General features: G+C 37.4%; 1 protein-coding gene across 1 annotated transcript in view; it reads right to left on the reverse strand.

The window, feature by feature from the left end:
- The window catches only part of SPATA16 (spermatogenesis associated 16), a 228,246-nt gene that overhangs the window by 71,448 nt on the left and 141,153 nt on the right, over positions 1-15,645 (reverse strand). The window lies entirely within an intron of this gene.

Below are 15,645 nucleotides of genomic sequence, written 5' to 3' on the forward strand. Positions count from 1 at the left end.
TAATTTCTGCTGTACAGCAAAGTGATTCAGTTATACATATATATTTATATATATATACACATTTTTTTCATATTCTTTTCCGCTGTGGTTTATCACAGGATATGGAATATAGTTCCCTGTGCTGTACAGTAGGACCTTGCTGTTTATCCATTCTGTATATAATAGTTTGTGCCTGCTAATCCCAAACTCCCAGTCCATCCCTCCCCGCAACCCCCTCTCCCTGGCAACCACAAGTGTGTTCTCTATGTCTGTGAGTCTGTTTCTGTTTTGTAGATAAGTTCATTTGTGTCATATTTTAGATTTCACATATAAGTGATATCATATGGTATTTGTCTTTCTCTTTCTGACTGACTTCACTTAGTACGATAATCTCTAGGTCCATCCATGTTGCTGCAAATGGCATTATTTCATTTCTTTTTATGGCTGAGTAGTATTCCATTGTATATATGTACCACATCTTTATCCATTCATCTGTTGATGGACATTTAGGTTGTTTCCATGTCTTGGCTATTGTGAATAGTGCTGCTATGAACATAGGGGTGCATGTATCTTTTTGAATTATAGTTTTGTCTGGATATATGCCCAGGAGTGGAATTGCTGTATCATATGGCAACTTCATTTTTAGTTTTTTGAGGAACCTCCATACTGTTTTCCACCAATTTACATTTCCACCAACAGTGTAGGAGGGTTCCCTTTCCTCCACACCATCTCCAGTATTTGTTGTTTGTAGATTTTTAATGATGCATGAACAGTCTAATATGTGCAAATTGAAGATTTTAAATTTAAAGATTTTTAAAAACTGGGATATTTTGTAAGAATGATAGATATTAAAATATAAATTTTAATTTACTTTTTACTATCAAAGATTTTCTTTTGAAAATGTTTGAAAATAAAGAGAACAGATGAGAAATTGCAGCTTGTAAAAAAGTAAGCTTCACTGAAAATGAAGGCAGATTTCGAATGATAGTTTTTAACTTGACAAAAATTTTCTGCAACTGAGTCATTCTTTCCCAATGTGTGAGTTTCTCTGGTGTCAATAAATGTTGCACGTGTGCAGAGAATGGGGAAAACAATCAGTCCAGGTGTCCTGTTGTTAAGTGTACATTGCTATTAATTATGCTTTCTTTGCTGCTACACAAAGAGGAGCTTTGAAATTAGGTGTTTACATTTGCAAGTCCTAATAACTCTCTATTGTTATTCTCCTGCTAGCAAGTTTTAAACCTTATAGTTACATAAACCAAGAGTGTCTGTGGGCAGCTCATTTCCTCTACTAACAGTAACATAGTAATTTCTCCTTATACTTCAGCTAAGCAAGAAGAGCCCTTTGCTACCTCAGAAATCAACTTGCCTAGGATAATTGTAAACCAGGAAAGACTGGGAGAGACGGGGGAGAGAGCTACTCCATTAAGAGTAAAGGAAAAGCAAAGTAGAGGGAAAAGATGACTAGCAAAAAAGAAAAGAAACAAAATTTGTCTCCTTCTAAACCAAGGGGGTTGATTCCTCCTGGTGAATTTTTAAGAGCACCCAAAGTTCTCAGGATAAATCTTGCAGTAACCATAAACCTCAAACATTTCCAGGGTGACAGGATCATGAAATTTTTTTCCCCTATCTTTTTGCTGGAGGATTTGGATAAATTGTAACTTTTAACAATGTGTCCAATGATGGTGGGTCAGTAAGTAGAATTCCTGTCTTCACTAATTAGAAAATGTGATAAAATTATTATATATTATTATCAAATTATTCCTTTAATGCTCCCGGTATCTGGGTTGACCATAATTGCAGTAAATTGTTTTCCTTACAAGATTAGATCTGGAAGCAACCTTGGGAATTTTCCAGCTCAATTCACTGAATTGCAGATGACTTAAGTGACTTGGAGAGGCATAAGTGACTTTTCTAAGGATAAACAGCTTTTTAATTTTATGGAATTTAGAATTAGGGTCTCAAATATTATATTTCACTTTCTCTTTGGAAAATTATGTTTTTACCTCCTGGGCTTTACCCTCCTGTTTAAAAACAGTCATAATAAATATCATTTTAAATTCTGAAGTATTTAATTTAGTTTTGCAGTATATGCGAGTGCTACAGAATTTTAGAACAATTTTATAATATATATATATGTGTGCATGTATATACACACACACACACACACACACACACACACATACATATATATCCTGGACACGTGGTTAGGCAGTTTCCCTTGCGGTTAGGTGTGGCCATGTGGTTGAGTGAAGGCCAATTTGTAGGCAGGAGTGATACTCTTTCCAGGCTTAGCCCATAAAACCCTGCCTAGAATAGAAACCTCTTCTATTTTCTTTCCTTATCAGCTGCCTAGAGAGGAAGACTCCCAGGATGTGGAGGAAGATTGAGCAACAGGATGGAAGGAGTATGGGTTCTCCTGTTGCTGACTGGAGGAGAACCAACCAGGAACACCCACATTGGACTATACTGTGAGTGAGAAATCAACGTTTATTGTTTTAAGTTACTGAAATTTTGGAGTTGTTTGTTGTAGTAGTTAGTCTACCCTAGTATACAATAATAAAGGAAAATTGGAATCTCTCTCATAATCCATTTTTTTTCTACTAAGCCTTATGTGTTATAAAAAAAGTAAAGAAAAAAAAGCTACTTTAAGATAAAATAACTTTTCATTTAGCAGTGTGATAAATGTTTTTATATATCCTACCCTTTAATCCTCCTAAAGTCCATCTAAGTAAGTATTCCTAGTGGACGAATATGATTGTATTGTTTTATCTTCAGAATTGACATTATTAGATTCAAAGGAAGCAGTGCTATACTTGAAAGCTATAAATGATTGAATGGGAACCTTTAGCCCTTAGTGGTTAATATGGCTCTTTGTTATTATATTAATAATGATGAAAATTTGAATGATACCTCGAATTTTCTAGAAAATGGAAAAATAAAATTTTTGAGCAATATTTTTCAAACTTAATCCCTTTGAATATATATAGACTTAATTAGAAAGATTTCAATTTTCTTGAAATTTAGATTTAACCTAAAGAGCAGATTTTCCTAAGGAGCAGAATATCTTACCTTGAGACTTACCTATAAACCTCTTCATAGTATCATTTATGAAATAGCCTGGATTGACATTTTTATGATAATTTTATTAATATAGTGATATGTCAGAATACAATATGTAATAATTGATTGTTTGCCCCTGCCTTGATAATCAACATTTTAATGCTGAAATATTTCCTTAGATTTATGAGAGTTCTTTTATTAAACAACCTTCACTGTAAGTTCCATATTTTTCTAATATAAAGGAATATTTGGCAGCTTTTCCATTGCATTTATTAGCCCAGTGATATGAAAGTTATAAATGTCGTCATGCAGTGTAAATCAAGGTATTTAAATTTTTATTTGCATTTTCTGAAAATTACCAAATATTCTATGGACAGGTTACTTGTACGAAGGTAAGCAAATTTTTATATAGCTGTTTTGAATTCTCTACTTTGCAACCTGTCCTGTTTAAAACAGTCACAATAAATACCATTTTAAATTCTAAAGTATTTAATTTACCTTAGTTTTGCAGTGTATAGAGTATTATAGAATTTTAGAACGTATATATATATACCACATATTGTGTGTGGGTGTGTGTATGTGTATGTACTCCACTGTTCACTCGCCAATGGGGTTAGGGCTAAGGTTTTGATTATATATGATGCTTCTATTAGCTGAATAACTTCAGCATTTAATGCCCAAAATTTACCCTGTGTTAATTTTTAATCATTTCGATTTTGTAGCAGGATTTTATTTCCATGCCCCTTCAGCATGGAACTAAAGAGATGGAAGGGATCTAAGATATTATTTTAAAATCACTCAACTTTATAATCAGGAAACTGAGACTTGTTAGTTCTGGTGACTCACTTGAGGTCACAAAATTAGAGATGGAAGCAAGACAAGAACACAAGTCTCTTGAACCAATGTTCTCTCTTACACTGAGAGAATTTTCATCTTTGTAATTAGATTGTTTCCTAGAAGTATAAGATCAAGTATTAGTTTCCATTTTCTTTTTTCATGACTGTCTAATTCCTGTCTTCAGAGACAAGGAGAATTTTACTCTAATGCTAACAAAGAAACAAATGGACCACATCAAAACTAAACCAGGTCAAGATCCTCTTCACAACAATAATCCTAACACAAAAGAGAATATTCATCCTTCACTCCTACTGGCCATAAGAAGACTGTTTTGTCCACCAACCGCTCATAAGATTTAAGATATGCTATCAATTAGCATGCCTCTCTCAAAGAGAAACATTTACAAAAATTAAATGAAAGGCTTCTTGATGGGGGAAGTTAATAATGTGCTTGGGTTGGTCTAACTTATTTAATGGCAAAGCACATATAATTTGGAAATAGAATATAAAATATGTTCTTGTTCTAAAGACCCTGAATAATTTTCTGCTTGCACATTGGAGAAACACTAGCTGATAGAAACTCAGAGCTACAAGTGTGGGTTTCAGCAGCCTCCAGAGTCTTTAGGATGCCACAGAGCTTTTATTCTTGATGACTTAAAATGAATCACCAAAAGGTATCACAGGAATACATAGCTGTATTACCAGTGATTATTTCATAAGCACAACTGGGTATTACTAACAAGCTTCAGCCCGTGTTCAGTGGTAAATGCCAACACAGTTTAGGACCCTTTTTGTTGTGGTTGTTGTGTGTTTCATCTCTATACTTTGTTTAGTTACCTGAAAGTAGATATTCCTTTTGCTAACGGTATGTATGTTGTTTTCTGATTGTATTTCTTTTTCTTTTATATTTTACTTATTTATTTATTTTTAGTTTTTTTTTTTTTGGCTGCGTCGGGTCTTAACTGCTGCACGCAGGATCTTCGTTGAGGCATGCGGGATCTTTCCTTGCGGCGCATGGGGTTCTCTCTAGTCGTGGCGTGCGGGTTGTCTCTTCTCTAGTTGTGGCGTGCAGGCTCCAGTGCGCATGGGCTCTGTAGTTTGCAGCACGCGGGCTCTCTCATTGAGGCGCGTGAGGTCAGTAGTTGTGGCACGCGGGCTTAGCTGCCCTGTGGCATGTGGGAACGTAGTTCCCTGACCAGGGATGGAACCCGTGTCACCTGCATTGGAAGGTAGATTCTCTACCACTGGACGACGAGGGAAGTCCCTGACTGTATTTCTTGACTGGTGGTCTTAGGGTGTGGATGGCTGACACCCACAACATGGTAAGATTGGGACAAGAACTGGGTTCCCAGGCTTGTACTGCTTCTTCTACCAAGAATTTGTTTTATCTCTCGGGCTGCTATGCAAGACAACTTTGAGTGGAAAAGTCAAGGATGCCCTTGAAAAAAGTGTATATTGTAGAAGAAGTTGAAAGAATCCTAGGATGTTTAATTTGAAGACAAGACATAGGTTGTATGAACTGACTCTGTCGCCAGAGAGCAACCTGCTCTTGCACTCTACCTATGTAGATTTTGTTTAATTCATTGATAAATCTGGAAAACTCATTTATTAATTGTGTTCACTGGACATTGGCTAAGTGCTATAAATAAATTCTGTTTATTTGTTAAGGCAACACTGGAAAACAAGCATTATTATCTCACGTTACAGATGAGAAAACCTCAGTGAGAATCACCTCATACCGGTCAGAATGGCCATTATCAAAAAATCTAGAAACAATAAATGCTGGAAAGGGTGTGGTGAAAAAGGAACCCTCCTGCACTGTTGATGGGGATGTAAATTGATACAGCCACTATGGAGAACAGTATGGAGGTTCCTTAAAAAACTAAAAATAGAACTACCATATGACCCAGCGATCCCACTACTGGTCATATTCCCTGAGAAAACCATGATTCAAAAAGAGACATGGAAAAAAAAAAAAGAGACATGTACCCCAATGTTCATTGCAGCACTATTTACAATAGCCAGGACATGGAAGCAACCTAAATGCCCATTGACAGATGAATCGATAAAGAAGATGTGGCACATATATACAATGGAATATTACTCAGCCATAAAATGAAACGAAATTGAGTTATTTGTAGTGAGGTGGATGGGCCTAGAGTCTGTCATACAGAGTGAAGTAAGTCAGAAAGAGAAACATAAATACCGTATGCTCACACATATATATGGAATCTAAAAAAAAAAAAAAAAAAGGTACTGATGAACCTAGTGGCAGGGCAGGAATAAAGACGTAGACATAGAGAATGGACTTGAGGACACGGTGGGGAAGGGGGAAGCTGGGGTGAAGTGAGAGTAGCATCGACATATATACATTACCGAATGTAAAATAGATAGCTAGTGGGAAGCAGCTGCGTAGCACAGGGAGATCAGCTCGGTGCTTTGTGACCACCTAGAGGGGTGGGATAGGGAGGGTGGGAGGGAGGCTCAAGAGGGAGGGGATATGGGTATATATGTATGCATTTGGCTGATTCACTTTGTTGTACCACAGAAACTAACACAGTATTGTGAAGCAATTATACTCCAATAAAGATCTATTAGAAAAAAGATCAGTGAGGAAAATACAATCATATGACTTCAAGAAAAGAGGAGAATTTATTTTTAATTGGTGTGCAATACCATCAAAAAGATGGCTGAATATAAATAAAAACATTAAAAGCTTTGACCTTCACAGATTATCTTATACCTGGGTGAACACAGCTTAAAAAATTTCATAAGTTCATGGAATAGTTATTCCACATCTCCAACTGCTAAAAAAATGTGACCTCAATTTATCAGCAAGCTTGTAAATCAATAACCCATAAGTATCTGTGGGAAATATGAAAGATAACCATAAACCCCTCTAAATTTGGTTTTGCTCATAACAATTTTTGATTTCGGATGCAAACAAAAACAAAGAAGGAATCAACATGTTCACAAATTTGAACTGGAAGGCAAAGCCTCTATGTATCAATAAATAAAATAACCTCATGGCAACCGAGCAGAATAGCCACAGGACTTCTGGGAATCAAATAGTTATACCTAAATTTGTTCAGGTAAAAGAAGGCCCAAATTGCCTTAGATCTCTGAAACCCACATCATTCTCAAATGAAGGAAAATGAAAAGAAATTTAGAGGTAACTTTTTTTTTTCTCCTGTAAGAACTGCCGGAAACCCAAAAAACTTTTTAGGAGGGAAAAAAAGAAAAGGAAAAGCTGACTCTGTTTAATCGCCTATGGATATTACTGCAAAAGCAAACCAGCACCATGAAAAAGATACACACACACACACACACACACACACACACACACACATATATATTTCTGAAGAAGAGTACTAAGTAAATATTTCTTCGGGAGTGGCTGAGGATTAATTTTCTTGCTTGATATGATGTCACTCTTTTCGAAGGAGCTTGAATTATCAACTTGCAGATAGATAGGGCTGATGTACAAGTGAAGTGTGCTGCCCCCTGCAGGGCACATTCTGAGGCTCTGTCTCCACATTCTTGTATGATCAGGATGCCTGACTTGTTTTAGCAGGAGACAAAGCTGTTTATTTCTCAGTGAGAATTAGGGTTTTAAAGGCACACAGCCTCCGAAGAGGTGGCACTTTGACTAGAATTCACACTGAGGTGAAGTAATTGAGTGTTTGGCTCAGTTTTCAAAGAAGGCTTTGCCTCTTCACACGTACATGTGGGACTGAGGAGGAGGGACAGTGTGGGGAGAAGGGAGGGATGGGGCAGGTATAAAGCAACCTTACCTACTTGACAGTCTGGTCAAATCAATGCCATCGAATATGTAGTACTGATATGTATGCATGAATGTAATATGTGTATGGTTGAGGCTCCTTCCTCCATCCCTCCCTCCCTGTCTTCCTCCTTCCTTTCTTTCCTTCCTTCCTTTCTTCCTTCCTAGTCCCTGGGACACTCACAGAACATCAACAGAAAAACTATGCAAAACTATACAAACAGAAAATAATGTCACGGTCATTATCTCCTTCACGGGAACACTCAACCTTGGATCAAATACATGCCTCAGTTACATCTTTCATTTAAAAGTGAACCTCTTTTACTGGCATACTACCTCAAATAGCATCAAAGCAAAATGAAACACAGGCAGCATTTAACAACGCTGGTAACCATAGAAACATATCATTAAAGAATATATAAACAGGAATGAATAATTAGATGAGAAATTCATTTCTACATTTATCTAAGACCTAGGAAAAGAAGCTCTCTTTTACCTCTCATCTCAATTCGGACACTTCCTCTTTAGCCTGTCTACTAACTAAAAAGTATGAGAATTCATAAAATGAGAATTTTAATATTGCCTAGCTTAATGGACAAATCTCTTTGTAGGCAAGTGACTAAAAAATATTGCAGTGCCCATTGTTGTCCAGATGTAACACTGAATGTAAGAAAGGATCCTGATGCAGCCAAGGAGTCTGCTTTTAGGATGGGAGTTGGGCAAGAAAACCTGACTGACATCATAGTGAGAGAGGGAGAGCAGTTGTTGATCTTTAAAAATGGGAAGCACAGTTTGCCTCATTTACTGGAGGCATCTCTATATAGTGGAAAGACTGAGGGAGGGAAGAATCTGGGGCTTATGGATTATATCAGTTACATTGTCAGCTAGGCAGCATCACCTGTGCAGGTCATCTGCCACTCTACCTTTGCACCTAGGGAAGCCCTACATAAACTCTATGGTAGGCTAAGTTGGTTATTAACTTAAAAAAAATTATAAACGGTCTTAGAGACCACCTAGCACATGATTATGCAGCGGAATCACCTAGTAGGGGGTCAGTAGGCAAATATGATTTTCAGAACCTCACCCAACTCTGAGGATCTAATACTTCAGATGTTTTCCCAAGTGCCTCTGATGCAGCTGGACCAGTGTTTGAGAACCATTGACCTAAGCCAGCTTCCTCATCATATAGCAGCTGAAACTAAAGTCTAGAGCAGTTGTGGTAGATTGCATTGCTGGTCTCAATTTCCCCCCTCCCTATAGCAATATCATATCAATAGCTTTGCCATGGCTTTGCAGTAAGCAGAAGAATTTATGTCCTTGGGCTTGACCACATGCTTTTCTTTGGCTAATGGAATGTTTCAAGCATGGTATGAGCAGAGGCTTGAAATGTGCTTCTATGGTTTTGCTTTCTCTCTTAGAATCCTGCATTTTGCCATAAGAAGAACAGACATCAGGTAGCCATTGGTCTAAGGAGGATGAGAGACATGTGGATCACACTTGGGTCTCTTTGCAGCTTAGAGCTAAGCCTAACCACGCCCAGCCAAGACCAGCCTAGATCAGTCAAACCCAAGTTAACCTGATGATTATTATAAGTCACTGAGTTTTAGAGTGATGTGTTATACAGCATTATTGTATCGGTAGCTGACTAATACAGAAATGAAGTGATTTACCCACAATTGAATCCTAGCATTGGAACTAGAAGTTATATCTTGTGAATCTGAGGTTTGACCTCATTCTACTGCTCTATATTGCCTGTTTCCTTTTGCTTCCTTTCCTTCATAGAGTGAAGCACAGATATCCATTGCTTCCATAAGATCCCTTTGCTCAGTCTACATTCCCTATATTCCAGAACGTTGTCACCTTTCCTCATCAGAGCTTACCTTTCCTTCTGCATCTTTTTCCTTCAGGATTCTGTTTTCATGTTTCCAAAGAGATTAGGAAAGTCTCAAACTAATTCCCACAACTGTGTCTAGGGGTCACCCATTAATGAGTTAAGCACTTCTAGATAAAATTTCTTTTTCATAGTGCTTGGGGATGACTAGAGACTTAATGCCAAATGGTGGAAATTTAAGCATAATATATGGCAATTGATAGGGAAAATATTTTTAGGTTAGTAGCTTTGGTGTTTCTCAAATTATATGTAATCCAAATATTATAAGCCCTAGGGACTTCCCTGGTGGTCCAGTGGTTAAGACTTTGCTTTCCAGTGCTGGGGGTGCTGGTTTGATCCCTGGTCGGGGAGCTAAGATCCCACATGCCTTGCGGCCAAAAAAAACCAAAACATAAAACAGAAGCAATATTGTAACAAATTCAATAAAGGCTTTATTGAATATATTTATCAAAAAAAAAATATATAAAACAACAACAGCAACGACAACAAAAAACAAATACTATAAGCCCTAGATTGTACTCAGACACGCCTTGTCCAAATATTTTATAAACTCTCTGCCTGACAGGCTAAATAAATAAATAAATAAACTGTAAATACAGGCCATTTAAGAGAAATGCTCATATGGTATTTCTATTTTGTTCCTTCTGTGGAAAAAATTTTCACAAGAAGAAAATCTTTAGAGAGAACACATTTTTTTCTTCTCCAGAATATGTAGGTGTTTTGTTAAAGATAATAAAAATTTTGTGGTTCCTTGACCTTACTTTGCCTGTAATTTCATATTAAAGATTTTATTTTTATTCTGAGGTTGAGATATCATAAATTTTTACCAGGTAAATGACTAATATTGGGATGATTTTGCAATATCAGGAAGACAAAGAACTGGAGTGTAAAGTTAAGTCTAAGAGGTCAACTTCTCTTCAGTGTTAAGGTAGCCTACCTCATTCTCTGGTTAGTGCAGAGAAATCCTTTAGCTTGCTGCTACCTTGATCTCTACTTTTGAAAGAAGAAGCTAATAGCTAAGACCTTAGAATTTGCATGAAGACACCTGTGAGCACAGAAACCAATGAGACAAAAGACTCTTGGAAAACTGTAACCGTCTCCAAATATTCCGATGAATCCCAAACTCAACTAAAGCACAAAGGTTGTCTGCAATTCTGAACTTAAAACACACACACACACACACGCACACGCACACACGCACACACACACAAATACTTGTTGAATTAACATAAGCACTGAATTTTTAAATTGCCAACAAAACAACTATACCAAAATATTCTCAATTTTATTGGTTTGAGTTTCATGTCAAACCATGATGGTTTTTGGTACTTTGACGGTATTGTGGAAGAAAAACAGATTAAGAAGTGATGTCTAATTTAAGTCCCAGTTGTTTTTCTTGGTAAGTATTTTGTGCTAGAATATGTGCTTTTGAAGACAGGGTGATGTCTCGTTCGTTCACTGCTGTATATCCAACACATAGCATGGTGCTTAACACATGGTCACTAATAAGTGCTTGATAAATATGTGCTGAATGAGTATGAATGACAAATACAATTTGAAAGTAAAGAAGAAGGCTATCCACTAACTTAAGAGGATTCTGGAGACACTGGATTGGAAAGGTTTCAAGCTTGAATGTCTACAGTGCCGTCTGAGGAGGCACTACATGACACTAACATTCTGGGTGCTATTTTTTGCTTTGAGTGCTGGAAGCAGTAAATGTCTCCTGCTAGGCCCAATACCAAAGTGAAAAAGGGCTGTTGGAAAGAGAAGGAGTAGTGCAAGTGTCTTATCCTATGGTCTGTGAACCCCTGAAAGCCATGGAAGGGCTTTAGGGGACCACAAACTGTGCACCATCTTCCTCAAGCATGTGCCTGGGGAAAATCTTTTGTCTCTCAGGGCAGCCAGCTCCTGATTTTGTCCCTTGAAAGTAGACTAATTACACCAAAAAATATTTCTTTTTGGTGAGCCCACCTTGGAAACCATTTAGGCCATTGATATCTTTAAGATGGTGCGCATTTCAATGCCAAGTACAACTTGAATTGGATGGGAAGTCTTGGTATTCTCTGCACAGATGGAGGACCCGAGAAGTTGGCACTTCCTCAGCCTCTGCTGCTTCACTAAGGAAAGATGCTCCACATGTCAGGCTTTTTACATGGGCCCCTGTTAGTGTCAACAGCCCTTCCAACAATCCCCGAAGAGGTCCTTCTACTGCTGTGAAAGTCTTCAACTTCCTCAGAGCCAAGAACTCAAATCATTGCCTTTTCAGTAAATCTTTGTCAGGATGTAAGAGCACACCATGAGGTTCTTTCCTGTTAGAGAAGTGTGTTGGCAATCCAGAGAAGAGATTTAGGAGAGATTTGGTTTGGTTAATCCTTTTAACTTTTTTTTTAAGAGAAAAGAAACCCCTTCTTAGAACAAATTGGATGTGAGAAGTTCATTCCAGGACTAGCTTTATAATGGCTCATATCTTAGTTACATAAATGAGGCAAATCTTTTGATCAAAATGCTGAATTTACTATTAGAGATACTGCTGAAGAACGACGAGTTTTTTTGGTCGAGCTGCTATTCTGAATGAGGTTGATGGAGTCAGACAGAAATCTGAATTTTCTAATATTGGAGGTGAGACTGATAAAGTCTGGAGAGTTTCTAGAGACAAAAATCTACAGACACTCTGCAAATGGCTTATGTCTTATGAAGGTCATTTTTTGTCCAGATGACTTTAGAATGGAAACAAATTGCTGACATAGATAGCCTTGATAATATGAAGTTAACAAAGATAATCTCATTGACTTGAGGACAAAGGAAATGATGTAATATGAATTTTGGTATTTCTTGACACATCCCCCATGTGAGATATTGTGAGCTACAGGAGCTCTGACTCCATCTGCTATCAGACTTCGTGAATCAGAATTTTACCTCTTATTGCCATTAAATGAAACATTGACATTGATGCAGTGTCAAATATGTTATTTCAGTTTCTTATTCCAGAAAAAGTGTACAACCTTCTCACAAGTGTGAGAAAGCCATAATTCCTTGTCAATGCTGTTTTGTTAACTATGTGTAGATCAATTTCCAATGCAATGAGATAAATAATAAGCACATTTTTTTCTGTGTATGTGTTTATGAGTATTGTTTTTAAGTGGATGCTTATCAGTTGAATCAGATTCTCAGAGGGGTTTATGACTTGAAAGAAAGAGAGAGAGAGAGAGAGAAAGGAAGGAAGGAAGGAAAGGAAGGAAGGAAGGAAGGAAGAAAGAAAAGAAAGAAAAAGAAAGAAAGAAGGAAGGAAGGAAGTAAAAGGAAGCAAGGAAAGAAAGAAAGAGAAAATTTAAAATGAACAATCAAGGTGGGGAAAGAACTGATCAGGCAGCTTGCCCCCGTTTAGTGGGGTTCCTCTGTACTCGTTTCATGGGAGTTCTGAAACAAAAGTAGCTGTTACTGCCTTTTCTCACTCCACTTTGCTGAGTGATGCAGACCAGAGTTGGCTCTGTTCCTCACATTGCAGGAGATAAAGCTGCACACCAGGTAACTCACGTGTCTGAGAGCATGGCTGAAAACGAAGGCGAGAAAACAGGAGAGGGAAACAGGAGTGGAAGAGGAAGCCTTGTTTGTTTTTACATTTCCTGATGCTATTAAATCTAGCTCAGCTCCTGAGGCTATTAAATCTATCCTTGGATCTAAGGGTCAGGGGGCTTGGGAGGTAGACTAGAGTTTACTCTGAAGTTCTTCTTGGAATAATTTTATTACTTTAGGAACAACACATAAATACATAAGAGTCGCTGCTTCAAAATGGCTAATTCCCAGCCTGACTAGGGGCTTCCCATTTTGCTAATTAGTTCAGAATTGTGATGAGGCCTGGGGGTGTTTGAGAAGAGGAGGCTGGCTGATAACAGAAGATGAGTATCAGGTTGTAGAAGTATGAATGCAGGTACGGTGTGACAAGGTATTTCCAACTCTCTCTAGCTCTGAAGAGGTGATACTATTATAGAATAATGGGTGCGAACACTTTTAATGAAAGTGATATATCCCAGTATGAGTTGTCATATAGTGTAGAGCTTTATGCCTTTTTTCCTTGCTGAGTTGCTGACGTGGAAAGTATTCCTAATGCAGTTGAAAGGTGTTCTTGAGCTCACCAAAGCAAAGGTCTGTTCTTCTGCATCTAAGAGATTGTAAGTCAACGATCTGTGAGAGTAGGTGTAGACTTGTTCTTAAATTTTTACGTTCTGAAATTTTCCATTCCCTGTTTAACATCTCTAAGAGAATAACTGACCAGGGTGGTAGGGATTTTATGTGGTTGAAAGGCAGATATATAGTGACTTCTCCACTTACAAAAGTAGTGAAAATAGCCCCTGTCTCTTCAGCCTTAATGGATGTCTACAAATGTACATGCAGACATAATTTCTAGTCTGTGATGTGTGGGGCGTTCTTACATTCAACAGTGTAATTGCCACGGTGGTTTGGGTCGTGGGACAGCCCTGTCTTTAAAGTTGGCATGGACTGCATACTCTCTGGCAGTGTTCCAAAAACCCCTTTTGACTTAGAACAGAGCAAGGTTTGTGGGAAGATGTATGCATTTGAATTAAGATCAGGGAGAGAGTGGCTAGCAGAAGGAAGTATATAACTATTGAGATACTGGTGTGGTGTGCTGATGTTGGGGCAGGTTAGAGGGGTTTTGTTTATGGAACTCATCTGCAGGATGTGTTTTCTAATCATGTTACTTTTTTCCAGAACATAATTACATTTGTAATTATGTTACAAATTTCCTTAAATTTGTGACATCATGTTTGTTTTTTTATTGAAGTATAGTTGATGTACAATATTATATAAATTACAGTTGCATGATATAGTGATTCAAAAATTTTAAAGCTTGTACTCCATTTATGGTTATTATAAAATATTGGCTATACTCCCTGTGTTGTACAATATATCCTTGTAGGTTATTTTATACGGAATAGTTTGTATCTTTTAATCTCCTACCCCTATATTTCTCCTCCCCTCTTCCCTCTCCCCACTGGTAATCACTGAGTCTGCTTCTTTTTTGTTATCTTCACCAGTTTATTTTATTTTTAAGATTCCACATATAAGTGACATCAGACAATATTTGTCTTTCTCTGTCTGACTTATTTCACTTAGCATAATGCCCTCCAAGTCCATCCATGTCGCAAATGGCAAAATTTCATTCTTCTTTATGGCTGAGTAGTATTCCATTGTGTGTGTGTGTGTGTGTGTGTGTGTGTGTGTGTGTGTGTGTGTATATGCCACATATGTATATATACATATATATGTGTATATAGATACACACACACTATATATATATATATATATATATATATATATATATCTCACATCTTCTTTATCCATTCATCTGTTGATGGACACTTAGGTTGCTTCCATATCTTGGCAATTGTGAATAATGCTTCTATGAACATTGGGGTGCATGTATCTTTTCAAATTAGTGTTTTTATTTTTTTCAGATATATACTCAAGAGTGGGACTCCTGGGTCATATGGTAATTCTATTTTTAGTTTTTTGAGAAACCTCCATACTGTTTTCCATAGTGGCCCACCAATTTACATTCCCACCAACAGTGTAGGAGGGTTCTCTTTTCTCCACATCCTCGCCAACATTTGCTATTTGTGGTCTTTTTGATGATGGCCGTTCTGACAGGTTTGAGGTGATATCTCATCGTGGTTTTGATTTGCATTTCCCTGATAGTTAGCAATCTTGAGCATCTTTTCAGATGCCTGTTTGCCATCTGCATGTCCTCTTTGGAAAAATGTCTATTCAGGTCTTCTGCCCATTTTTTAATCAGTTTGTTTGTTTGTTTGATTTGAGTTGTATGAGCTGTTTATGTATCTTTGATATTCACCTCTTATTAGTCATATCATTTGCAAATATTTTCTCCCATTCAGTAGGTGTATGACATCATATTTAGGTGTACCTGAAAACATGAGGATTTAGAGCTAAGATGGGCTTTAAGAATAGACCTTCTCAAATGTCTTATGCTAGTTACCTCTTACTTTCTACTTGAAGCGCCTCTAGAGACTAGCCTGTTTTAGGTTAGATGTTGGTGTTAGAACTTGGACTGAGTCAGA

Source organism: Eschrichtius robustus, chromosome 6, assembly GCF_028021215.1.
Source record: "Eschrichtius robustus isolate mEscRob2 chromosome 6, mEscRob2.pri, whole genome shotgun sequence".
Taxonomy (NCBI): Eukaryota; Metazoa; Chordata; class Mammalia; order Artiodactyla; family Eschrichtiidae; genus Eschrichtius; species Eschrichtius robustus.